At 45.5% G+C, this 26,633-nt stretch overlaps 1 long non-coding RNA gene across 1 annotated transcript; it reads right to left on the bottom strand.

Annotated features, from left to right (window-relative positions):
* Positions 1 to 237: 237 nt before the first annotated feature.
* Positions 238 to 26,088, bottom strand: LOC112059504 (uncharacterized). Its single transcript, XR_002888816.3, has 3 exons — positions 25,962 to 26,088; positions 18,615 to 18,729; positions 238 to 523 (listed from the first exon to the last, which is right to left on the bottom strand). It is a non-coding gene; the product is annotated as an uncharacterized LOC112059504 (long non-coding RNA).
* Between the last annotated feature and the right edge of the window lie 545 nt (positions 26,089 to 26,633).

Raw genomic sequence — 26,633 nt, 5'->3', positions numbered from 1 at the left:
GCCAGCCTTACCCTGCTCTGCTGTGAGAACCCCCACTCCTGGGCTGTTCACGCACAGCCTCTGGCATATAACCTGCTCCCAGCTACGTGAGTGAGCACTTTTTGCCAGCCGCTGCTTGGATTGTGCAGCCGAATGACACTAGCCAATATCTCCGGTCCCAGACACAACCCTAGGAACCTCCATCTTGCAGTGTCCAATTATGCTGCTGGACGCTGCAAGCTTTTATGAGTTTGTCAATTTAACAAAGAAATTGATATGTACCAGGCTTGTTATCCCAAGGGGAGTCTCTGACACGCTTCAAACCAAACGCACTGCTTCAGGTAGAATAAACAAACAAATTTATTAACTACAAATGATAGATTTTAAGTGATTATAAGTCAAAGCACAATAAGTCATATTTGATCAAATGAAATACAGGGCTTTGGAGCTGTGCTCCTGCTCCACTCCAGCTCCAAGCAAAAACCTGCAGCTCCACTGATCTGGAGCTGCTCCGCGCTCCAGCTCCGGGCTCCGCTCCAAAGCCCTGAAATAAAAGCAAAACGCATTCTAAGCTGATCTTAACACTTTCAGTGCCCTTACAAACTTAGATGCTTCTCACCACAGGCTGGCTGGCTGCCTTTCAGCCAGGCTCTCCCCTTTGATCAGCGCTTCAGTCGCTTGGTGGTGGTATCTGTAATGGAGGTGGAAGAGAGAGCGAGCATGGCAAACGTCTCTCCCTTTTATCCTGTCCTTTCTTCCCTTTTGGCTTTGCTCCCCCCTTCAGAGTCAGGTGAGCATTACCTTATCGTAGTCCTCAAACTGACCAAGGGAAGGGGGGTGACTCACTGGAGAGTCCAACAAATCCTTTGTTGCTGCCTAGGCCAGTGTCCTTTGTTCCTGTGAGGCTGGGCTGGGTTTGTCCCATACATGCCCTGATGAGGTGTGAACTGCCCCTCTGCTCCTGGAGAGTTTTGCCTGGGCCTCTGCTCCTAGAGAGTTTTTGCCTGGGCTTGTTTTAAGCCATGAGGACATATTTTTAGCCTCATAACTATACACATGTAATTACAAGCTATAACATTACTATAACAACAATGTTCAGTGCATCATGAGCCTTCCGAAGACACCCGACATGACAAACTTAGCATTGATACCACACAATTATATTGTAAGGATGAACATGGGGGTTCAGAGGGTTCCCCCGAGGTACAGAGTGTCACAATACAGTTAACTTAATTTCAGGCTGTCACTCTAAGGGCACCGTACCATGATGATGACCACAGTGTAAGTACCATCAACCACTCCAAGTTCATCATCAGAAGCAAGCACCCCACAGACCAGGACACACCAACTCAAAGCAGCACCAGACCCTGCCAGAACAACAGATGCAAAACCTGCAGACAATCTCCACTGCTACAATGATATACACCCCCCACAACTCACCTTTCAAGATCCTACACATGCCTATCACAACATGTGGTGTACCTCATCCAGTGCACTAAATGCCCCCAACAACATCTTTGAAACCAGACAACCATTACACTTCTCAAATGAACTCACAGGAAAATGATAAAAGACAAAAATACCCTATCAGCTGTGGGTGAACACTCTTCACAAAGTGACCTCTCTATACCTGGCCTCTCAGTCCTCATCCTCAAAGGAAACCTGAGTAAAAGACAAGCCTTGGAGCTTAAATTCATAGCTTAGCTAGACACTAAAAACCATGGACTGAATAGAGACACTGGAATTATGGCTTATTACAACAATCTGTAAGCCACTAACAACCTTTCCCCCTATGACTGGAGTGGTATTAATGGGTCACTTCATCTTGAATAGTCCTTGAACTATGCGTTCATTACTTCTGCTAAACAATCTGTTCCACCTTGTATTTGGCTGTGACACTTTTAGTACGTTTCCCAGATCTGAAGAAGAGCTCTGTGTAGGCTTGATAGCTTGTCTCACCAACAGAAGTTGGTCCCATAAAAGCTATTACCTCACCCATCTTGTCTCTCTCTAATACCATGGGACCTACATGGCTACAACAACACTGCATACTTTGTGTCAATGTCATTTACCATTTTTGCTGATTCTTTTTTCTGTCCTTTCTTCTCCTGCCTTACACACGGTCATTAAAACATAGCCCCACTGACTCTGAGATGTACTGTCTTTTGAATTTCCTCCAAACCATTCGCTCTCTTTGAAGAGCCTTGGATTTACAAAAACCTTGGCGCTTTTTCCCAGCAGATAAACTTACTTTTCCCCATTTGTGTATTTACAGAACACTTAATAGCACGGACCGAAAAACACAAATGCCAAGTGCATCTGAAAAGCAACAGAGGAGAGTTCCACTGTCCTAAATGTACTGAGATACTTACATGGATGTGATGGTGTTTAATTAAAATGCTGCAACAAAATAATACTCATTCCAACTAACAAAGAAAGCAGAAAAGGTTTGCTTTATGTCCAAATAAATGAGCAGACAGCCCAAATCCCTAGAGTGAGGGAATGAAATAGAATTAAGCTGCCTGCAATCATTTTCCCTCTAAAATAATCGTTTCTGGCCACTGTATCACAGGTGCATCCGTTTTTCAATTTATTTCTTAATTACATTTTCCTTTTAGAATTTTCCCTCTGACTTCAAGTGCCATAATTCATCTATCTCCCTTCCTTCCTTTCTAAAAGTTTCCTTCGACTCAACAGTAAACTTCAATGTATGAACAAGCCAGGAAAGAGGAGGACCCTGATCTAAATGGGAAATGGCATCTCTTTAGCTCGGTATGAAAACAAACGAATGGAAGAATTTTAAAAAATGCAATGGAGACAGAATGCTCATGACGTGTCTGCAGTAGTCTTGGCTTTAATCTCATGTGTCATCTCCCTCAACCCTCTTCCAAAGAATAATCCTCCAAATCTTTAGCGCATACACAGCACTTAACAAGTTTGCAAAGAACTGGTCAAATATTAATTAATTAATCCACCGGGCACAAATTGTGGGGCCTGATCCCACAACCATCATGGGATGCCTAGTGTTTACTCTCTAACTTCAACCAGACAGCTCCTGTGTTGAAGGAGTGGTGTCAGCAAGGTCTGGCCAGAGGAATTACATGGCAACTGCTACATTCTGAAATAATACATGTGATGTGGTAAAATATGATGCATGCTAACTATGCCATATGAATTTCACCTGACCACCTACAGTGTGAACATCTCTATAGTAGAATACCTGACATGTAGTAATACATGGAACACAGGGGGAAAATGCTCTAGGGCTGTAACTTTCTGGGGGGGGAAAAGTGTGCTGGAGACCCATTTAAATCAACTGGGCTTCATGTGGGGGCACAGCTCCACCTACACGGGGCAGTTTCCGGGATCAGAGTCCTACATGTATCATGTGGAGGCCCGGTCCAAGCCTGTGAAGTCAGTGGGAGTCTTTCCATTGGCTTCAATGGACTTTGAATCAGGCAGTATGTGCAGAACAACTCATGGGGCTGCTATCAAGCAGGGAAACTATCTGCACTTGTTTCACTGGGACACTGGAAATCAGCCTTCAGTTTCAGCAGCAGCCTTTGAGAGCTACCCAATGATATTCTTACAAGTCTCAGAAAAGACAAGCAGAGGTGAAAGTACGCCGGTACGGAGGACAGGTAAGAAAAGGTGCAATCTGACTCCTCCTCCAGCCAGGCTGACGACGCTAGTGCTTTCCCCCCTGCCTGGCACTCAGCAGCAGCGGCTCCCCTCTACCTTGCAGCAGGGAGACTGTCTGAGAGGGAGAAGCAAGCCTACCCCCTGCATAAGAATAGTTTAAACTCTCAGCTGTTCCCTGCAACGTTCAGCCATCAGGGTTAGGAGCCGTTTCTGGCATCCTTGTTAATTTCACCCACAGTTGCTGGGGGGAGGGTGTGTTTGACCATGGCAGGGGCAGGGCCGGCTCCAGGCACCAGCTTGCCAAGCAGGTGCTTAGGGCGGCCACTCCGGAGAGGGGCGGCACGTCCAGCTATTTGGCGGCAATTCGGCGGACGGTCCCTCACTCCCGCTCGGAGCGAAGGACCTCCCGCTGAATTGCCGCCGCAGATCGCGATCGTGAGTGCAGCTTTTGGGAGCCGGCCCTGGGCAGGGGCAGTTCTTTTCTGCCCCTGGGATGAGGGGATCTCACCAATACTAATATACACAACAAATACAAGCATTTGGCTGCACAGCTTAAATCCTCCCCACCCCCCACTCAATAGGGGCTCTCCCTGCTAGCTGCCTGCATAAGAACATAGGGCGCAATCTCAGATCTCTTTTTGTTTTGCCCTGCCTGCAGAGTGCAGAGGCTGAAATTGACAAAACTTTCTCTAAGTATCTTGTATATTTCATGAAGGCTATTCCAGCTGTCCTTCATTCACCCCTGCCCTGCCTTCCCCTACTACTAGTCACCCACTGGTGTGCCCCCTGCACTCTTTTATGTGCCTGGAAGGGAGATTAAAAAATCCTTGATATCTGACTTGCTAGGAAATAGGGAGGATCTAGGGAAAGTGGGGCACTGGTGGGCATGGTGCAACGCAGTCCCTTGCCCTCCTGGCTTCCACCATGTGGGGGTATGGCACTCAAAAGTTAACTTTGGAACATCCACATGAATGTCTTCCTGGAAAAACAAAATCTTCTTGTCTTGCTTCACAGATCTAAATCTACTCTGATCCAGGTATGTTCTAAATGTATAGGTACAGTATGGATGGATCTCTCAAAAAAGATAGCTCTTCAGTGTAGGAGTTGGACCAACAGCCCCCTGGGGAAGGACGGACTCCATTAAGCAGCACACATTAAGCAGAAGTTCCTGAGGTGTTAGCCCAGAAACACTTGTCTCCCCCTCCACCCTTTAACTGGGCACTGGCACCTTCCCCACAGGACAGTAATACATATAGTGTGTATGAATGTGTGGGTCACAACCAATGCAGCTGCAGCCTACCGCCGACTGCCCCGACCCCAGCAACCGGCCCCTACTATTGTATTATAGTAGTATTGGAGATCCCGTCATCCAGGGGGCAGAAAAGAACTGCTCCTGCCATGGTCACACACACCTTCCCCCCACCCCCCAACAACTGGGAGTGAAATTAACAAGGATGCCAGAAACGGTTCCTAACCCCAGAGGCTGAACGTTGCAGGGAACAGCTGAGTTTAAACTGTTCTTATGCAGGGGGTAGGCTTGCTTCTCCCTCTCAGCCAGTCTCCCTGCTACAAGCTAGAGGGGAGCCCCTGCAGCCACTGCTGAGTGGCAGGCAGGGGGAAAGCACGGCCTAGCATCGGCAACCTGGCTGGAGGAGGAGGGAAGACACGGAGAAAAATGTGACAGTGAGTTTCCACTTTTTCAGGCTTATTCCAATATTAAAGTTTTATTATAGACAGTATTTTTAGTAACAGTAGCAGCTTTATTTTCTATATCTATGTCATGCAATGGGAGGGATCCATGAAGTCGGTAGAAGAGGGGGGTTGCTTGCGATTGGACCATATGGGTAAGAAATGTAAATTACTTTCACCCCTGCCCAAACCCCAGGGCTCCGAGCCACCTCTGCAGCTGGTAGCTCCGGGGGTGATTTAAAGGGGCCGGGGCTCCTAGCTTCAGCCAGATCCCCAATCCCTTTAAATCCTGATTTAAAACCCCCGGGATTTAAAGGCCCCACCTCTTCCAGTAGAGGCCACGGCTCTTCCAGTTGAGGCCCCGTCCCCTCCGCAGGACTCTGGAGTACCGGTAAGTCCTTTAAGTTACTTTCACCCCTGAAGACAAATTTTTGAATCCATCATAATGTGTTAGTGACTTTTTCGCCCTCTTCATTTTTTATAGACACAGCATACAATTTAGATGTATTTTTGCTAATGCAATCTGAAAACCTATTAGTAGTGACTTATATTTTTATCAGTAGAAATGCAGATTTAATCAGATATCATCATCATCATCATCATGCTCTCATTACGCCTCTGGCATTTAGGGCAACGACGAAGCTCCTCCACTCCTGTCTGTTTCTGGTAAGTCTTTCAATGGTTCCCCAGCTGTGCCCCAGGTTTTCAGCTCGGCTTCCACAGCTCTTCACCATGTTGTTTTCGGGTGGTCTCATTTTCGCTTGCCTTCAGGTGTCCATCTTACTGCTACTCTGGTGATGGAATCAGTTTCCACCCAAAGCACATGGCCAATCAATTTCCAATGCCTCCTGGCAATGATGGCATTCATATCCTCTTGGTTGCACTGTGTCAATAGATTTTAGTTTGAGATTGTTCTGGGCCAAAAGATACGAAGGATTTTTCCGAGGCAGGTTGTATGGAATGAAGACAGTTTGGACATGTCATACTTTCTCATTCCCCAGCATTCTGCACTATAAAGTAATGTTGAAGGTATGCAGCTATGAAACCTACTAATCCATTAAGACTTGGGCATTTCATTAGTACAGAGAAGCTTTCATTGCCTGCTCAAGCTCAGGAACTTGTCTACAAGGGAAAGGTAGATCGTTTAAAATCATAAAATTGGGTACTGCCCACACATACATAGATGCCAGGGCAATCTCATTGGATCCAAGGGGCCGCTAATGGCAGCATAACTTTGGCTTAAAGTTCATAAGGCAAGGCCAGTTACTCCCCACACTGTTTTGTGCCCTGCAGCATTGCCTATGCAGTCAATATGCTGGCAGTGTAGCGTGTACTCAGGAAGGAATGACCTGAGTACAGGCAAATGCTAAGAAATCTCAGTTATCCATTTTAATCTGGTAAGCAGCACCAATAAGCCTGTAGTGAGGGTGACAGCATCTGAACACAGAGGGGTAGAAAAGAGCAGAGGAAAGGAAATGCCATTTTGCAACAGTCCCAGGAGATCATTCAGCCAGATTTTTTCCAATCAAGGTCAGAAATGACATTTCCCCCTTAAATTTACCCACTGAGAGCCGCGATCAGCTGAACCTGCGGACGTGGCACGTAAACAAACCGGCCTGGCCTGCCAGGGGCTTTCCCTGCACAAGCAGTGGAACAAGTTTGGGAACCACTGTCCTAGATATTCTGCTTAGGTGGCGGAGGCAAAACTCAGTTACCCGACACGTCAGAAAGTAGCTGGTTCTGTTCCAAATATACACAGTGCATGAAGAAAGAGACAAAACCATCAGCATATTTATTTGACCACTTGAGCCATTACACAGCTCCTGTTTGCAAATATAGGGCCATGTCTCACAGCTGATGCATCCTGGCGCAGTTAAATATAAAATTTGCTCTAAGGGAATAGTTTGTAATTGGGTTATGCACGTTTTAATTAGTTTTACATAAAAAAACCACACAATGCAATTTCAGAAATCAACAGCTTGCAGAGCGGCTTTTTTTTTTTTATGGTCACAAAAGCAAAGTAAAGTTAGCTGGATTTAATGGTGTGCTTAAACAGATCAAACCCCTCCAAATTTCCTACAAAAACAGGGGACCTTTCACAAGTCTAATGATTAATGATGCTTTTCAAATGTTAAATGCCTTGTTGAATAATTAATATATTTTAGTTGTTTCATTGTGGAATATGCCTTTATCTCTGTGCTAGGCTGTTCAATGTTTCTTAAGGCAAGCACCCATTAAGTAGCCACACAGAAGGTTAATGGGGCAAGCAGAAGGATTTTAATTCTAGGAAGAGAAATAAAAGTCGTGTCTAACTCTGCTAAAAATACTAAGTTTACCAGTAGTTGTTAGAACCCAACTCAGCCCCAGGTGAGAGCAATGTCAGTTTGCCAGCTAGTGTAGATGGGGCCAAATTGTTAGCATTGCTGAAAAGGGCAGCTGCAGAATTGATACACTGCACTTTTAACTGGAAGTCTAAGGGCACTTTCACTTGTGGCTAAAAGAAGAGGCTGAACACATTACATATTATATTACTTCTAATGAAAAAGCATTAAGATGCAGGTTATTTATGTTGTGCAGAGATTTTAAAAGACAAAAACACCCAGATTTACTTTCAAAGCACTCTCTTATAATCTAGTGCTGAGAGACTTTCACATCTTTATCCAGTCGCTGTGAGGAAAAGAGAAGAACAGCAAACATTGTTAGTATCACTTAAAGTGTGGAGAGCTGTGTGATATAGTTTAAAATAAATCTGAGTAGCTTGGAATGGCTTTCAAAAAATATTACATTTAGTATAGTACAAAACAGGACTTTTTTGTCCCCTATGTGGGCATGGCCTAATGGGGACATTTGCGTTTCAGTAGCTAAATACAACTCTCTCAATGGTAAAACATTCAGGGTGTCTACACTGCTGCTGGGAGCATGCCAGATAGACAGGCAGACATGCTAGATTGAGCAGGGTTAACACACTAAAAATAGCAGTGTGGACACTGTGTCATGAGTTAGCCACCCGAGTGTGGACCCAGGGGGTCAGGTTGTGCTCATGTGGCTAGGCCAGGCCACTATTGCCACACTGCTGTTCGTAGTAAGCTAGCTCGACCAGAGCTAGTGCATGTCTGTCTACCCAAGGTGGAAGACATGCTTCCAACTGCAGTGTAGACAGACCCTCAGTGACTTCTCTGGGAGCAAAGGTAGCCCTTTGGCAAATGTTATCTTCAGCCATTTTATGTACACATTACACAGAAAAAGCTATCTTAATATTAAAATTGCAGTCACTCACTCAAAAGTGAAGAAAGTTTTAAAGGTGCCTGTGCAATCTTACTGCAGCCCTTTTGTGCGTCTGTATTATGATACAGTCTATAATCACATGTTCTCTTTCCACAGGACCCTGCCCCATTCAGTGCACAGGCGGATGGTGCTGTAGGGAGAGAGGGGTGGGTGGTCAGGCCTAATGATTAGAGTCAGGAGCAAAGCCAAAGGTCAGAGCCGCAGACCGAGTCGGGTGCCAACCCAAGGATAGAAGCCAGAGTCAGTGCTGGGGTAGGACATAGGAGCAGGGACCTGGAGTGAGGCAGGAGTCGGGGATAAAGAGGACAAGGACTAGGAAGAGGCAGGACTCAGGAATCAGGAAGTAGGTAGGTTCCATAGTAGCAGTCAGTCAGTCAGGGATTTCTGACTAGTTGCTCAGACAACTTCTTGTGCCTTTTTCTGGTTTAAATAGAGCTTCCCAGCCAATCCGTGGTGCTGGACATTTCTTCCAATCAGGGGCTTTGTGGGCAGGGCCTTTTGCAAGCTAGCACTTCACTTGCTCCCTTCTCCAGTTGTTCAGGTGAGCTGCTGAGTGGTGGCCTAGGATCGATGCCTGCCATCCCTCTCAGGTGCTCACTTAATGAGCTGCTAGTCAGTTTTATCCACATTGTTCAATGTGTGGCTCTGTGTTAACTGCACATTATTCATAGCCTGCTCTAAATACAACATATTAAATTGCCTCATGGGCTTTCCTACGGTGCTCATCACTATGGCATCTGAGATCAGATTCTAAAGCAGGGGTGGGCAAACTTTTTGGCCTGAGGGTCACATCGGGGTTGCAAAACTGTATGGAGGGACGGGTAGGGATGGCTGTGCCTCCCCAAACAGCCTGGCCCCTGCCCCCTATCCGACCCCTCCCACTACCCACCCCCTGACTATCCCCTTCAGAACCCCCAACCCATCCGACCCCCCCTGCTCCTTGTCCCCTGACCGCCCCCTCCCAGGAACTCCCCCACCCCTAACTGCCTCCCTGGAACCCCACCCCCTATCCAACCCGCCCTGCTCCCTGTCCCCTGACTGCCCGGACCCCTATCCAGACCCCGACCCCCTGACAGGCCCCCCAGGACTCCCATGCCTATCCAACCCCGCCCCCGTTCCCCATCCCGACTGCCCCACCCCCAGAACCTCCGCCCCATCCAACCACCCCCTGCTCCCTGTCCTCTGACAGCCCCCCGGGACCCTCTGCCCCTCATCCAACCCCCTTGCTCCCCGCCCCCTTACAATACCGCTCAGAGCAGCATGTCTGGCAGCCGTGCTGCCTGGCCGGAGCCAGACACACTGCCGTGCTGCCCTGCAGGAGCGTACAGCCCTGCCGCCCAGAGCTCTCCCCACGCGGTGGCATGGCTGCGGGGGAGGGGGGACAGCAGGGGAGGGGCTGGGGGCTAGCCTCCCCAGCCGGGAGCTCAAGGGCCAGGCAGGACAGTCCCATGGGCCGGATGTGGTCCGTAGTTTGCCCACCTCTGTTCTAAAGGCATTTAAACAACTAAAGATGCAGATAGGCACTACTTGAAATTCCACTGAGCACCTAACTCCCATTGAGCTCTGGAGGGGAGTGTGCACCACAGACCCCAGCTCCTTCCACCCTGTCCTCACTCCACCCCCACACACCCCCAAAATTTCTCCCTGCCACAGTCTGTCTTCCTTTCCCAAAGCTACTCATCCCATTCCTATTCTCCTTGTCTACCCAGTCCCAGTCTGCACTCACAGAATCATAGAAGATTAGGGTTGGAAGAGACCTCAAGAGGTTAGCTAGTCCAACCCCCTGCTCAAAGCAGGACCAACTGCAACTAAATCATCCCAGCCAAGGCTTTGTCAAGCCGGGCCTTAAAAACCTCTAAAGATGGAGATTCCACCACCTCCCTAGGTAACGCATTCCAGTGCTTCACCATCCTCCTAATGAAATAGTGTTTCCTAATATCCAACCTAGACCCACTGGAACTTGAGACCACTGCTCCTTGTTCTGTCATCCACCACCACTGAGACCAGCTTAGCTCCATCCTCTTTGGAACCCCTTTTCAGGTAGTTGAAGGCTGCTATTAAATCCCCCTTCACTCTTCTCTTCTGCAGACTAAATAAGCCCATTTCCCGCAGCCTCTCCTCATAAGTCATGTGCCCCAGCCTCCTAATCATTTTCATTGCCCTCCACTGGACTCTAATTTGTCCACATCCTTTCTGTAGTGGGGGGGACCAAAACTGGACACAGTACTCCAGATGTGGCCTCACCAGTGCCGAGTAGATGGGAATAATCACTTCCCTCGATCTGCTGGCAATATTCCTGCTAATGCAGCCCAATATGCCGTTAGCCTTCTTGGCAACAAGGGCACACTGCTGACTCATATCCAGCTTCTCATCCACTGTAATCCCCAGATCCTTTTCTGCAGAACTGCCGCTTAGCCAGCCTGTAGCAGTGCATGGGATTCTTCCGTCCTAAGTTCAGAATTCTGCACTTGTCCTTGTTGAACCTCATCAGATTTGTTTTGGCCCAATCCTCCAATTTGTCTAGGTCACTCTGGACACTCTCTCCTCCCAGCTTAGTGTGATCCGCAAACTTGCTGAGGGTGCAATCCATCCCATCATCCAGATCATGAATGAAAATGTTGAACAAAACTGGCCCCTGGACCGACCCCTGGGGCACTCCGCTCGATACCAGGCTGCCAACTAGACATCGAGCCATTAATCACTACCCGTTGAGCCCGACAATCTAGCCAGCTTTCTATCCACCTTATAGTCCATTCATCCAATCCATACTTCTTTAACTTGCTGGGAAGAATACTGTGGGAGACTGTATCAAAAGCTTTGGTATAGTCAAGGTATATCACATCCACCGCTTTCCACATATCCATAGTACCAATTATCTCATCATAGAAGGCAATCAGGTTGGTCAGGCATGACTTGCCCTTGGTGAATGTATGTTCACTGTTCCTGATCACCTTCCTCTCCTCCAAGTGCTTCAAAATGGATTCCTTGAGGACCTGCTCCATGATTTTTCCAGGGACTGAGGTGAGGCTGACCTGTCTGTAGTTCCCTGGATTCTCCTTCTTCCATTTTTAAAATATGGGCACTATATTTGCCTTTTTCCAATTGTTGGGGGATCTTGGTTTGGCGCAAGGGTTTAGGGAACTGTATATCTTTCATTATTGAACCATACTCCTGTTCAGAGCACTGGATGAATCCTAAATAAATTGCTTTGTGGAGGGCTGAAGTGATGGCAAAAAAAAAAAAAAAAAAAAAAAAAAGTATAACAAAGGAAACTTGAGATTGAGGTCAGAAAATGCAGCTGCCCTATAAAACTAGTATTATTTGCAGAATAACATTCTTCTGTAAGGTCCTTAAAAGTCAACTTATGTAGGAAAAATTTGATACTAATGTAGGAAAAAACTGATACTAACGTCTGACAGAGAGTTGCTGACCCCATAAAACAGTTTCACACAAATGCAGTTTGTGTGATGATTTACAATGCCCACGCTGTTGGAGTAAGTGGGCCAATGTAAGTAGGCTATCAGCAGGCAATCGAATTGGGCCCAAAATAGCCCTGATCTAAACAGGTGCAATTCCATTGACTGGGGTGAATTAGGCTCAGAATTGGTAGAATCATGATCAGATAAATGAAACATGCTCGAATAAATCCTACATTAAGGTGGGTCACCATTTATTCAGTCAGAAGCTTGCCAATGCTTCTATCTAAAGAAATATGGCTGTATGTTTTTCCTCCTTGCTGTCACAGGATAAAGATCAGGCACTCTGGTTAAAGCAACTCTGGTTCAGCAGATAATGGTCCATGGCTGTTGGGACTAACAGGATACGACTGTAGGTCATCGTCTTTATCAACACCTTGCTGTTCCCTTAGTATATAGAGTACTGAGTATTGTACTGTATGTAAAAGTTGGAAAGCCAAAAATTTAACAGAGTAACTTTTTTTTTTAAAGTCTGTAGGTGAAGTCCATGGGGTACTTTCTGTTCCACCTACCTGTCTCCCAAAACAAACACTTTAAGGCAAATTTTCTCTTTAACAACCTGAGAGCCACTCGTGTGCATATGTTACACGTCTATGTCTGCATATATACAGACATCACAGGTCATAAGTATGACTAGAACCCTCAACCTTCCACACCAAAAGCTAAAGGAGTAACTCAGCCATAAATATGTAGTTGGTTCTTTCAAAGTCTCCCCCCAACCAGTTCTAGTTATGTGAATCTGGCTCATAGTCTGTAATATAGCTAGAACAGAAAGAACAATTCAAAGGACACAAGTGGGGTGGCATAAAGGATACATTTTGGACAACTTTGCAGCTAAGTGCAAAAATTACCATGGAAAGGCATTTACCTACAAAGGACTCGCATGTTCAGGGTTGGGGGTTTCACTTATTCACTAAGGTCTAGTTGCCATCCTTACTCATGATTTAGAGTTGGTCTGCAATTTTTCAACAAAATGTTTTTTTGTCCAAAAATGCCTATTCATCAAAAGCAAAGCTTTTTGTAGAAACATATTGGTTCTGACTATCCTTTCATCAGGAAGGTTTCTCAGGTCCAGGATAGAATTTCTGGTCAAAACCAGAGACACATAGTCAGAGCAGGGACTTGAATCTGCATCACCCACCTCGCAGTCAAGTCTACAAACCGCTAGGCTATCAGTTCTTCTGGGGTGGCTCTTTTTTCTCTCACATACAAGGTTTCAGTTTTGTTCTGATGAGAAACGGGAAAAGTTTTTGAAATCTCAAAAATGTTCATGGGACAGAAAAACCATTTCCCGCCCAGCTGTTCTCACAATGAGTTTGAGGAGTACTATATTCCCAGTGATGTCCGTGGCTCTATTTGAGCAGTAAGGTACTCCTCAGCGCCAGGAAAAGTGCCAGAATCTGGCCCTATGACAAAGGCACAATAGGCCAGGACTATGGCTGCAGTGAAATGGTAATAGCAAAACAAATGGCGTGGTAAGATTTTGTATATTCCAGTTATTCTTAGTCATGCCAACTTTGTCCCTCATTCTCAAATGCGATTCTCAAATCCCTTTATGAATTTAAAGGACCTGGTCAATGTAAGTAATTACAAAGAAATTAAATTGATGTTAAAATGAATTTCTCACAACACTACCATATATAATTATCAAATATAAAAGCACTCTGGTCTAGAAAATGTGCTTTCTGAGGTGGAATGAGTGGTATTTTCATGATTTTCATTCAATACTCAGCAACTGTGTGAGTAGATACTGGTGTGATTTCACTTCTCACCATACCGCTAGACTGAACGACAGCGGGTGAATAAGGGAAGAATTATTTTTGGAAACGAATTGCCAAATGAGAAACAGAGAACCCTGTCCTCAGCTGGTGTAAATCCCCAGAGCAGCACTGCCTGTAAACTGGCGTAGCTCTGTTACATTGGCTGAGGCTTTGGCCCTGAACTTCAGTTTGCCATAATTGTCCTTCGTTTGGATTTGCTTTGTGCAAGCAAAGTTTTGTTCATAACACTGTTAATTATAAAAGGAGTTCAGACCTATAGCTAGATCTCATCTTGTAATGAAACAAAAAATTCATGTGGACAGAAGCAGAAGTCGGCGATGCCCTGGTTTTGCTCAGCCAGTTTGATATTTGGTTCTCCCAACTCTACTGCCTTTGCTCCTCAGTGTGCTGAGAAAACAGTGCTGGGGGAGATTCATAGATTCTAGGACTGGAAGGGACCTCGAGAGGTCATCGAGTCCAGTCCCCTGCCCGCATGGCAGGACCAAATACTGTCTAGACCATCCCTGATAGACATTTATCTAACCTACTCTTAAATATCTCCAGAGATGGAGATTCCACAACCTCCCTAGGCAATTTATTCCAGTGTTTAACCACCCAGATGGGGACAAGGATCTCTGCACCAACACATCAGGGGTTCCAATCCTTGTATCGAGGAACGAGGCCACACATCCAGCCGCTACTTAACGTGTCACCCCATCTCCTTAGTAATACAGTTTGCCTCAATGACTACAAAGTGCACTTCTTGGTCTCTGACCTCCTGTCCAAAGCCCTCCATTAGATTGGCCCTAAAAGAGAACACCTCTCCCTCTGAGACATGTCACAACAGCTGTGTTCCCCTGGAATAAATTAACCTCATCGCCCAGTGGGGGAAGCTCGTGAGTGTGGGAGACAGAACTTTCAAAGGTGCCACACTATGTAACCGAGCACCGGAATGACGCCCATCCTCAATGCATTCACAACTAAATAAAAAACTCATGTCTCTGACATAGCTAATTCTCTGCGCACTCAGACAAGCACACCCAAAGCTATACATGAATAAAGATTACTCCTGCTGATTGGGAAGGAAGGATGGAAAAAGTTATTTCTATTTTTAAATGTTTGGGAGGTGCTCAGATGGTAAGGTGACAGAGCTTGTGTACTAACAAACAGATCCAGTGAGAAGGATTACTGTGACCATTAGCCTGACTTTAGAATTTCCTAAACTTCAAATCTAGTTATCTCTAGAAGCACGGCCCTTAAGTAGTCAACAATTTAAACATTTGTCAGCAGCTGGATAACTTCCATGTGTGGTTACTTCTGCAACCAACGCTCTAGAGAAACTTAGACATAGTGACAGACAAGAGGAAGCATTTTCTGTCACACTGGCTTGATGTGTGCCATTTGGGGCAGATCTTCAGCTGGGCTAAATCAGTGTAGCTCTATTGTGATGTTATTGACATGAACTGTGACCGTATAGATTATTGTTGCACCCACTATTATATATTTGCAGCAAATATTGTACAAAGGTTCTTGAGTGAGGTGTCTATGAAAAGGTTATGGTTTATTGGTTATGATTATGCTGTCTGTATGTGTGTATCATTTTGTAGTTGAAGTTATAAATATTGGCTATGTACGTGTCTCTCAATGTGTTTTGATTCTAAGTAGCCTCAGTGAAGCATTTGGTCAGCTTCTTGAGAAGGGACTATTCTCAGTAAGTGCCCAATCAAGAAACACTTAATTGACAATGAACTTTGGGAGACACCAATCCACATCTGAGCTTTGCTGGGAACGTTCAGACTAAAATGTAAACAATGGCGTCGGCCTGCAAACTGAGTCATGCATGGTCATGTGACTTACCCATGTGACTCCAGACTCCATCTTGCTGCTGTGATTTTCCACAGTAAGAATAAAGAGGTGTCCTTCCATGGGCAGAGAATATAAAAGGCCTTGGAAACCCCTCAATTTTGTCTTCAATCCTGCTTCTTACTTCTCGAGGAACCTTGCTACAAACTGAAGCTCTGAACAATGAAATGAATGACCGATCCCAGCTGTGGATGTATTCCAGAAACTTGATTTGTGCCTGCAGTTTATTCCATCACTGCTACAAGCCTGAACCAAGAACTTTGCTATTACTGTATGTAATTGATTCCATTTAACCAATTTTAGCTCTCATCTATATCTTTTTCCTTTTATGAATAAACCTTTAGATTCTAACAGTGTGATTTGTGGGTAAATCTGATTGGTATATTGACCTGGGTCTAGGGCTTGGTCCTTTGGGATCAGGAGAACCTTTTTTCTTTTACTGGGGCATTGGTTTTCATAACCATTCATCCCCATAATAAGTGGCACTGGTGGTGATACTGGGAAACTGGAGTGTCTAAGGGAATTGCTTGTGTGACTTATGTTAGCCAGTGGGGTGAGACTGAAGTCCTCTCTGTTTGGCTGGTTTGACGTGCCTTAGTAGTGGAGAAACCCCAGCTTTGGGCTGTAACTGCCCTGCTCTAAGCAATTTGTCCTGAATTGATACTCTCAGTTGTGTCCCGCCCGAGGCAGCATCATTACATCCATTAAGGTCAGAGTTGTGCCAGGTCACACCAGCTGAAGAGCTAGCCCACTGCATTTTTATTTTTGGTCTCATTTAGTCAATAGACTGTTCTAGCCTAGTCACTGTGCTGTTCTAATTTGCTAAACCTCTAGGAATTCTATGTTTGGTTAGGTATTCAATTTTATTTTCCCATTAGAGGAACGTAACTGCTTTTCAATAAATATTAGAAGAACATTAAAGGTTCAGCTATCCCTAATCTTTATGGATTCAGACCAGTTCAAAACATATCCTTTGGTTTATCCTATGAGCTGAGAGCTATCTGTTTGAGGGACTTAGCCCAAAGATATAGTATAAAGCAGATAGTTTGGCTAAGCCGATTTCTGCCGCACAAGTAGGTCTAAAGCACATCATGTGCAGGATTATCTTTATACTTGTGGTTAAATTTGACAGAATTCAAGCATTCTCCATTATTTCAGGGTATAGACTGCACAAAGTAGTTACTTTAGTGGTTGGTATATAGAAGAGTTTTTTATCCCAGTACAGATCATTTACATTTTCATTCTTCTATAGCTCACTCAAGAAGAAAGTCAAGATTTCAGCAGCTTATATCACACTGCAGGGGAACAAAGGAAACCTCATTCATTCAGGTATTTGTATATCAAGTTTATGAAAACTGAGGGATTATGGCTGCCCAGTTTGATCCAGTGACAAACTCTACATGGAATGAGATCCTACCTAGACTGAGTTAAGAGTGAGAGTGCAATATGAAATGTATTTTACCTTTTAGACAGAGCCCTGAGAAGTATTATAAAATAATGATTGAGGCTTGGAAAAGAGCACAGATCAACCCAGAGCTCACACAGCTCTGACAACCCAGACATATATTTGCTGGAGGGGTTCTATCTGCTTTGAAAGGATGATCTCCAGTGCTTAATTTGTAATGAAAGAGGTGCTGAGGATCTTGCAATTAGATGCCGGGGCTCGAGCAATTTTTTTTTTTTTTTAAACATTCATAACTGAGGCGGCAAGCCCAGAAGTACTGGGGCTATGAAGTGGCAAGCGCTGGCACAAAGTAAGCAATGATGATCTCTAGAAAACAATTTTCTTCCTTAAGGATCAGTTCTCTTACTTGGCAAAGGAAGCAACAATATATCTGCCAGTTAGGTCAGTGATATTTCAATTGAGCAATATCATTAACATGATGCTCAAAATGTTCACACTTTGATGCCTGAAGTTAATCCATATTTAGGCATTTAAAAAGTGGTCCAATTTTCAGAGTTGCTGAGTAGTCAGTGAGAGAGCCAAAGGGTGTGACAAACAGGTGATGTGCAATCTCACAGGCTTTTACTGCTCCTGGGAAGCGAAATGCAAACAGTGGCCAAAATGACCTACACTCGCCTCGCCTCCGGACTGTGATACTGCCAGGCACTCTGCACCTAGGGGTTTGTCAAGGCTGGATCCCCACTTTGAACTTTAGGGTACAAATGTAGGGGCCTGCATGAAAACTTCTAAGCTTAACTACCAGCTTAGCCCTGGTTCCGCTACCACCATTTCAATTTTTCCCTCCCTGGGAAGCCTTGAAAAACCTTCACCAATTCCCTGGTGAATACAGATCCAAACCCCTTGGATCTTAAAACAAGGAAAAATCAATCAGGTTCTAAAAAGAAAGCTTTTAATTAAAGACAAAAGTAAAAATCATCTCTGTAAAATCAGTATGGAAATTAACCTTACAGGGTAATCAAACTTAAAGAGCTCAGAGGACTCCCCTCTAGTCTTAGGTTCAAAGTACAGCAAACAAAGATAAACACTTTAGTAAAAGGTACATTTACAAGTTGAGAAAACAAAGGAAAACTAAGACGCCTTGCCTGGCTGTTTACTTACAAGTTTGAAATAGGAGAGGCTTGTTTAGAAAGATGTGGAGAACCTGGATTGATGTCTGGTCCCTCTCAGTCCCGAGAGCGAACACACTCCCAAACAAAGAACACAAACAAAAGACTTCCCCCCCCAAGATTTGAAAGTATCTTGTCCCCTTATTGGTCCTTTGGGTCAGGTGTCAGCCAGGTTACCTGAGCTTCTTAACCCTTTACAGGGAAAAGGATTTTGGAGTCTCTGGCCAGGAGGGATTTTATAGTACTGTACACAGGACAGCTGTTACCCTTCCCTTTATAGTTATGACAGGGTTGATGACAAAGGCCAAACAAAAGTTCAAGAGAATAACTTGCAGTATAAGCTACTCACAATGGAGGGTAAGGATGGCAGAATCAGGGCCTCGGAGAAGTGCTGCACTCTTGCTGCGGAGAAGAAGTAGGGCTTTTTTGCAGTGCTCATGAAGAGGCGAGTGGCAGTAACTCACCTATTAGAAGAAACAAAAGTAGTAGAACATTCCTACATTGCTGTCCTTTAAATGATAATCCTAACAGCCTTGTCTAGGTCAGTGCTTTTATTCCACTAGGTCTGCTGTGGCCACCGTTTCCCCTTTGTCTGATTTGTAATCACAACAGATACTTCTTCTCTGGCTCCCTGGGTTCAATAACTCCGGGTGCATGTGTGCGCACATGCACACACATTGGTGCTTTGCATGGTACATTTCTTATTGATAGCTTTTGTAGGATGCACCATTCACCCCTTAATGTGACAGCAAGTGACTGTTCTACACATTCATTCTGGCTTGGAATGAGCCTTGCACATCTATTACTGAAAAACATCTATGCAATGCTGGGAAGGAACTTCACTTGTATTGCTATCAGACCACGTTTCTATTTTTCCTTCCCAGTTTCAGAAATGTTAGCAATGTCACTGAACGATTGCCTTTGTACTCGGCTCCTGGACATGCCCACTTCACAGCCCCACGTCTCCAGCATAATGACAAAGCAGGTATCCCTATTCCATCAAAGATGAGGTTGTAAATGTAGGTAGTTCAGCTCCAGTAGTAGAAGTTAAAAGCAGAACGTAATGGTATTGATTTAAAGTAACAAATGATGAAAGTGGAGGTTGGCAGAAGCCCAGTGAGCATCAGCGGTGCACCTTCTGCAATGCAGCTATCTGAAGCTCAGCGTGTTAATTGGTTACGCCACCTCACGGACCTAGCATTAAAAAGGACAAGGAGAGAGTTTTGCTTAGTTTTTGTTACGTTTAGTTCAACTTATTAGCACAAAAGGGGTCATTGCCTCTCCAGGGTGGTCTAGTTCTTGTTCAAGGTACTATACGGCTGTACTGCACTATGTACAGATGAAGACAGTAGCCTCCAGAATACTGTAGGATCAAAGAACTCCAATTTCGAGGACTAATTTCAGTTGGACTTTGACAGCCAAGGCCCTGAAATACAGTAACACACATACTCGCCAAAGCTAGATTGGGTTACTGTTTAAAAAGGAAGCCAGCAGTGAGGAAATGCAGGTTGGTGTTAAAACGCCCAAACGAAGTCCTGTTACAGCAAGGTTAGTCTCCATAATCGCCAGTATTCAGTACCGTCAATCCCACTCATCATTTCTGAATGTTCCAGGCTTCCCAAAAGTCATGAGACTGGCTTAAAAATAGTAAGATTCTTAAAATAATTCATTTGGAGTTCTTTTTATTTGCTTTCTGGCTTTTACACCTTTGGGATTCAAGTCTTCTCAGCAGCCATAAGGGCTAGAAATTTACTCCCTCCCCCGCCCCCAAATGAAAACGGAGATTCTGTTTTAGTCACATGACTCCAGTGTCTAGGATCTTAAGAAAACCACCAGGTATCATAAGACTCAAGATAAAAATCGTGAGAGTTGGTGACTATCTGTGGTGGAGCAGGGAACTGATCCCCCGTCTCCGGCTAGTCCCCTAACCACTAGAAATCCAGTCATTGACAATAGGAATGGGCTCCAGGCATTGGATCCATCTCAGCTGCAGAACAGGCCGCTGCAGAAGGAACCAAGCTCTGGGAGGGAGTTTGGGTGCTGGAGGGGGCTCAGGGCTGGAGCAGGGGATTGGGTGCAGGAGGGCGTGAGGGGTGCAGGCTCTGGGAGGGAGTTTGGGTGTGGGCTCTGGGCTGGGGCAGGAGGTTGGGGTGCGGGAGGGGGTGAGCGGTGTGGGCTCCGCCCCAGTGGCACTTACCTTGGGCGGCTCCCAGTTGGCGGTGCAGCAGGCTCCCTGCCTGTCCTGGCCCCATGCCGCTTCTGGAAGTGGCTGGCATGTCCTTGTGGCTCTGCAAGCTGCCTCTGCCTGCAGGCACCACCCCACAGCTCCAATTGGCCACAGTTCCCAGCCAATGGGAGCTGAGGAGTCAGTGCTTGGGGCGTGGGCAGCATGTGGACCCCCCTGCCCTCCCTCCCCCAGGAGCTGCAGGGAGGTGCTGGCTGTTTCCAGGCGGGAGCAGTGTGGGGCCAGGGCAGGCATAGAGCCTGCCCTAGCCCTGATGTGCTGCCAGACTTTTAGTGGCCTAAATTCTCCCTGTTTGGCTGCAGTAGCCTCCGGGAGACGGAGCCTGATTCCGAGAGACTTCCTGTGAAACCGGGAGGGCTGGCAACCCTAGATGGATCACTTGATTCCCTGTTCTGTTCATTCCCTCTGAAATACCTGGCATTGGCCACTGTCGGAAGACAGGACACTGGGCTAGATGGACCTTTGGTCTGACCCAGTATGGCCATTCTTATGTTCTATTCTTTGGCTGTAATAATTTGTGGTTGTCATTTTAAGCTGGGTATTTTGTTTGATTTGCGTTTGATTTTCATGGGGGTGGATAAAAAAAGGAAGGTTGTAACTGTAACCAATTGAGTCAGTGTATACAGAGACACAGCATGTAACAGGGATATAACCGGTCATAACCCTGACCCTTGTCATATGACAGAGACCAGGAAATAAAGTTTGGTCTTTCACTAGCATTCCCATGTGACACATCTTGATTAAAAAATTCCCTGTCAGTTTTAATAGCATTTTTAGAGGACTTTGGTATCTTTACATTATTAGAGAATCCATGTCCAATTTCCTTCCATATAAGAGGGTTCTAATCATCCATCAGGCAGGTGGTAAATATAGTTACTTGCTTTGGGCTATTTTGGAATTTTTATTGCAAAAGCCAGATATGTTACTGTTCATGGGAATGAAGTAATAGCTTGAAAGATCTACAAGTATCAGCACCAGCACCTCAGCTTGCAATGCAGGATAGTCACTCAAAAAGAGGATATATTCGATATTCCAATCATACTACACTTCAGCTTTGCTGAAAGCCCAGATTGCTAAGAGTTGAAACCTTGAGGAAAATGCTTTAAAGTCCTTGAGGTCTTGATCTTGCTTAACCCAAGGGGATAGTGCTGAGTCAACCATTGCAAAGCAGAAAGTAATGAGCAGGCCAAGAAGCAGGGGAGGGATAACTCAGTGATTGGAGCATGGGCCTGCTAAACCCAGGGTTATGAGTTCAATCCTTGCAGGGGCCACTTAGGGATCTGGGGCAAAATCAGTACTTGGTCGTGCTAGTGAAGGCAGGGGGCTGGACTCAATGACCTTTCAAGGTCCCTTCCAGTTCTAGGAGATAGGATATCTCCATTAAGTTTTTTAAAATATAAATTTTTAAATTTTAAAATATAAATTTTTAAATTTTAAAATATAAATTTTTAAATTTTAAAAAGAAGTATAGGGGAACCCATGCCAGCACTGAGGAGAGCAGTTGCATGGCCACCAAATTACTCCTAGCAGAAGCAACGGCACCTTTATCATTTCCAAACAGAGATTACTTTGCACACCCACTTCATCTATACGCTTCCAAATAATTTTAACATCCATTTTCATGTTAGTTTGCAAAGAAATACATTCCTGGGCTGAGACCTGCACTTGCAGTGGGTGTGCATATGAGAATTTGGCTTGTATATTACATTTCAGCCCAATGCAACTTTACAGCTGATGCATAGGCCATCAAGATATAGTCAGATATTACACCTACCACTGCCTGGCATGCTAAGTAAGGTCCTCTTGTTTTTTTGTATTCCTCCATCTGTCTGTCCCCATTTGTTCTCTCTTAGATTGTAAGTTCCTTGGGGCAGGGATCATCTTTTTGTTCTCTGTTTGTACATTGCCTAGCATAAGGGGGTCCAGGACCATGACTACAGCTCCTAGGGCACTACGACAATACAAATAATAATAATAGTTATAATAAAGAGATAGGGGCCATGTAAGTTAGGGTGACCAGATGTCCTGATTTTATAGGGACAGTCCTGATTTTTGGGGCTTTTTCTTATATAGGTGCCAATTACCTCCCGATTTTTCACACTTGCTATCTGGTCACCCTAATGTAAGTTCTTGAAGAGATACGGGAAATATCTATTCAGGATATTATAAGACAGAATAGAGAGTCTCAGAGCCCAAGTCAACAGTGCCAGGCTCACTAGGCTAATGCTATGGGTAGAGCCCTGCAAATGTGCGGATATCCGCTTCATATCCACGGACCATTTTTGCAGATAGCGGAGCGGATGCGGATACAACCACGCAGGGCTCTATGGATCTGGAGCAGAGACAGAGACACATCCGCACAGGGCCGAGCCAAGCTGAGTTGTGCCCGGCCAAGTCCCAAACTGCTTTGGAGGCGCTTTGCCTCTTCCCAGTACCCTCTGGGCAGCTTATAAAGCACAGCTCGGTCCCCAGCCCCCTTTGCGGCGGCAACAGCCACTTCCCCCTGGCTGGGGCTATGAAGCCAGGAGATGCGTGCTGGAAGAAGGAAATCCGATTTCCGACAGAGCCCGCAGCACTTTAAGTAGGCGTAAGAAGTCTGCCACCTGGGCTGGGAGCGGTGAGAAGGGGAAGATAAGGGAGAATGAGAGGGGAAGAGAGAGAAAGCGGGAAAGGGAGAGAGTCCGTGCCTAGCAGGAGATGGAGAGACCATGAAGTGCCAAGGAGCCGGGCTGCCTGGCTGATGACTCGGGGAGCAGAGGGATGAAAGTCTGCAAGCCAGGGGAGAAGCAGGAGCAGGTGAGAAGACCTAGGAGCCCATCCCCATCCTCTCAGGCCAGGTCCCCACAGGGAGGGCAGGCCCACGTGTGCAGTGGGGGGCTCCGATCTGGGCCCTGGGGTGGCCCACGGGCAGCCCGGTCTCCCAGAGGGGCAGGCCTCGTACCTGGCAAGTACATGTTGAGCAGCAGCGGCTGTGCTCCGGCACCATGTCTCCTGGCAGCACCTATCCCGTGGCATCCAGCTCAGGCAGTCCGGGGGGTGCAGCATGCTCGGGGCCGGCACCCAGCGGCTGGGCAGCAGGTCAGAATCAGGGCCGTCCAGCGGCTCGGCCTGCCCCCTCCACATGGCCCCTTACCCCCAGTCCCTGCCCTCACACTGCCTCTTCCCTGCAAGACCCCACCCGCCCCTCCTGGATCTCCGCTCCCTTCCCCCTCCAGATGGCTTGCTGCTGAGGGACTGGATGCGGATAGAGGTAAAAGTCGGCTAGCAGATCGCAGGTCGGATCGCAGGTTGATCCTGGTGGATGCGGATCCACATTTTTGTATCTGCACAGGGCTCTAGCTACAGGGGTGAAAATAGCAGTATAGATGTTCCCAGTCAGCTGGAGTCCGGGCTCTGAGGCCCGATGAGGGTAAAAGGTCGCATAGCGTGAGCCCCTCCGTTGACCCCATCTCTGGGACTCACTGCTGCAGCGTTTTGGTTTTTTTTGTGCTGTAGAGTTGCAAGGCCTGTGAGCTCAGACAGCGATGCTGCAGGAGAGCGATGCTGAAGGAGCTGCTAATGATACAAAAGTTGCTGTACTTCTGCCAAGAAGAATGAGGTAAAAGCAGTTTGCTGCAAAAGCGTGAGACCGTCCACACGTTCAGACAACGTCAGAAAGAAACTAACGTACATTCCCGGCTGCCTATTGTGAAAGCTTATTTTCATGTGATTTCCTTAGAAAACGAAGCCAGCAATTCTCTAGGGCTTTGTAGGTAGGCTTTAAAATTGGTATAAAAGAGAGAGAATGGCTGCTCCCAGATGATACCTCAGACACAGGCAATTCTTGGAAGATGTGGCAAACAAAAGTGAGTACAGAGAAATGACACAAAGGGCCAGGTGGGATAGAAATCCGAGCTGGAAAGGAGATGAGATACAGTCTGCAGAAGTGCAAGCTAACTGGGGAATAATGATCCAAAACTTTTACAGAGCGGGAGACACTTGGAAAGCAGCAATGCTGAAAGAGACTAAGGCCGTATCCAGCAAAGCACTTAAACGAGTGCATAATTTAAGCATAATTTCCACTGGGACTATTCACATGCTTAAAGTTAAGAATGTGCATCAGTGCTGTGATGGATCTGGGCCTTAATAGGCGAGTGAACAGTTACGTACGTATTTCTGTCACAGGATATTGTAACACCCAGCTAACATGATTTTGCTCTGCACATGCAGTCAAACCTCATGCACCAAGGAAAAGATTACATTTGTCTGTATGGAACTGATGACCAATTTATTATTCACTGATGTACTTCTGGTCCATGTGTATTTTGGAACTAACATTAACAAAGTCTCAACTGGCATTTTTAAAATAGTTGAAAAAAGGAAGATCACTTAGATATCCTTTCCCCCTCCCCTGAACTGCTTATGAGATTTCTAAGTAACATAACAACCATGTCTAACTCAGATTATAACCACCTTCAAGTTATTTTAGGTTTACCTAAATTCTTTCAACTCTTTCTGTAAAAGACATCAAAATTCATCTGTACAAAGGAATACAACATCAAAGAAGTCTTATGCATTAAATGTCAACATGCTTTAGTCATTATGAATTACAGTCTATTTATATCTAACTTGAACCAGGAAGATCTAATTTCAGCATCTTTAAAGTGAGTTAATTTAGTTTTTTAAGCAGGGAAATAAAAACTGTCCTATTAAGGCAATCATTACATTAAAGTAGAAGTTAGTGTCACTTTGGTTTTAATTACATCAAATTTAAGACGATAACATAGGGGGCAATAGCATTCCACTGTTATTATGAAAATGCAAAAGGGGCAGCTCACCTGTACCCATTTTGAAAAGCTTTTCTTTTTGTGCAAATTTAATTTAAACTATGGAAACTGAAAATATTCCTCTAAAACTGGTTGTCATGGTTATAAAATCCCCTAAGAAATTATGCACGTCTGCCTCCGCTGAGGGAAACATTCATGGCGTGATTTAGCATGAAAAACTCAACCACTCACCCATTTTCAGACATAATATTATGTTACTTTATATGACCCCCCCCAAAAAAACAACCACCAACAACAACCACCACTCCTCTCACACAGTTTTCACCAAATATACCATGAAGGGCAGTTAATCTTGACAAGTTCCACCCTGTTTTTTGTTTGTTTGTTTGGGGTGTTTTTGTTCATTTTTAAGGTGAATTATCTGGAAACTAATAGTCATAAACAGACCCACATGTATTGTAAAAGTACATTTTCCTTCTCATCTTAGAAATGCAGCCAGTGCCTCAGTTTCCCCTCATTGCATCTTGGTTTCCTTCTCCCTGCCAGAGTAGTTCAGTCCTGTGGCCAAAACAAACCCTCCCACCCCCTTCTGGGATAAGAAAGAGTATAACTGAACAGAAGTAAAAAAACCTTCAACCTCAGTACTGAGGCTCACAAAATGTCTTCTACTACATGAAAAACTTACGTCTCCACAAGGTACACATTCCTCTGATTGTCTCTAAGCCTCCTCTCTCACCTTTTTCCATAACCCCTCTCATTTGGGAGCTCTACTGCAAGTATTGTCCGGATCTCTCCCAGTTCTGAGGGGAGAGAGATTGTTATATAGTCCCACCCCAATACCCAGCAGGCATTGCTCTCAGTCTACATTTCCCCTGTCTCTGGGAACTACAACTCCCAGAATGCATAGACTCTGGGCTGCAAGACTGTGTGGGGCCAGGGCATGCCCTTTAAAGGAGCAGCACCACCTTGTTACAGAATTTTGTCTTGGAAGTCATCTCCTGAGACTTGTTTTTGTTTTATACGTGGTGTAGATAGACTTTTGTGTAGCTTTTATGAAACACATGCAGCTCTGGAATGAGGTAACATTCTCTAGGTCAAGGGTGGGCAAACTTTTTGGCCTGAGAGCCACATCGGGGTTCCAAAAGTGTATGGAGGGCAGGTGTAGTATATTAAATTGCTCCCTGTAGGAATGTACTACTTACAGAGCACCAGGACTGGCAGCCATAAGTAGTACACCATAAGTAGCACATTACAGGGAGCAATTTAATACACTACACCTGGGTAGGGAAGGCTGTGCCTCCCCAAACAGCCTGGCCCCCACCCGCTATCCGCCCCTCCCACTTCCCGCCCTCTGACT

This window comes from Chrysemys picta, chromosome 4, assembly GCF_011386835.1.
Source record: "Chrysemys picta bellii isolate R12L10 chromosome 4, ASM1138683v2, whole genome shotgun sequence".
Classification (NCBI taxonomy): Eukaryota; Metazoa; Chordata; order Testudines; family Emydidae; genus Chrysemys; species Chrysemys picta.
Note: the sequence above shows the minus strand (reverse complement) of the source record. Positions and strands in the feature narration are given on the sequence as shown.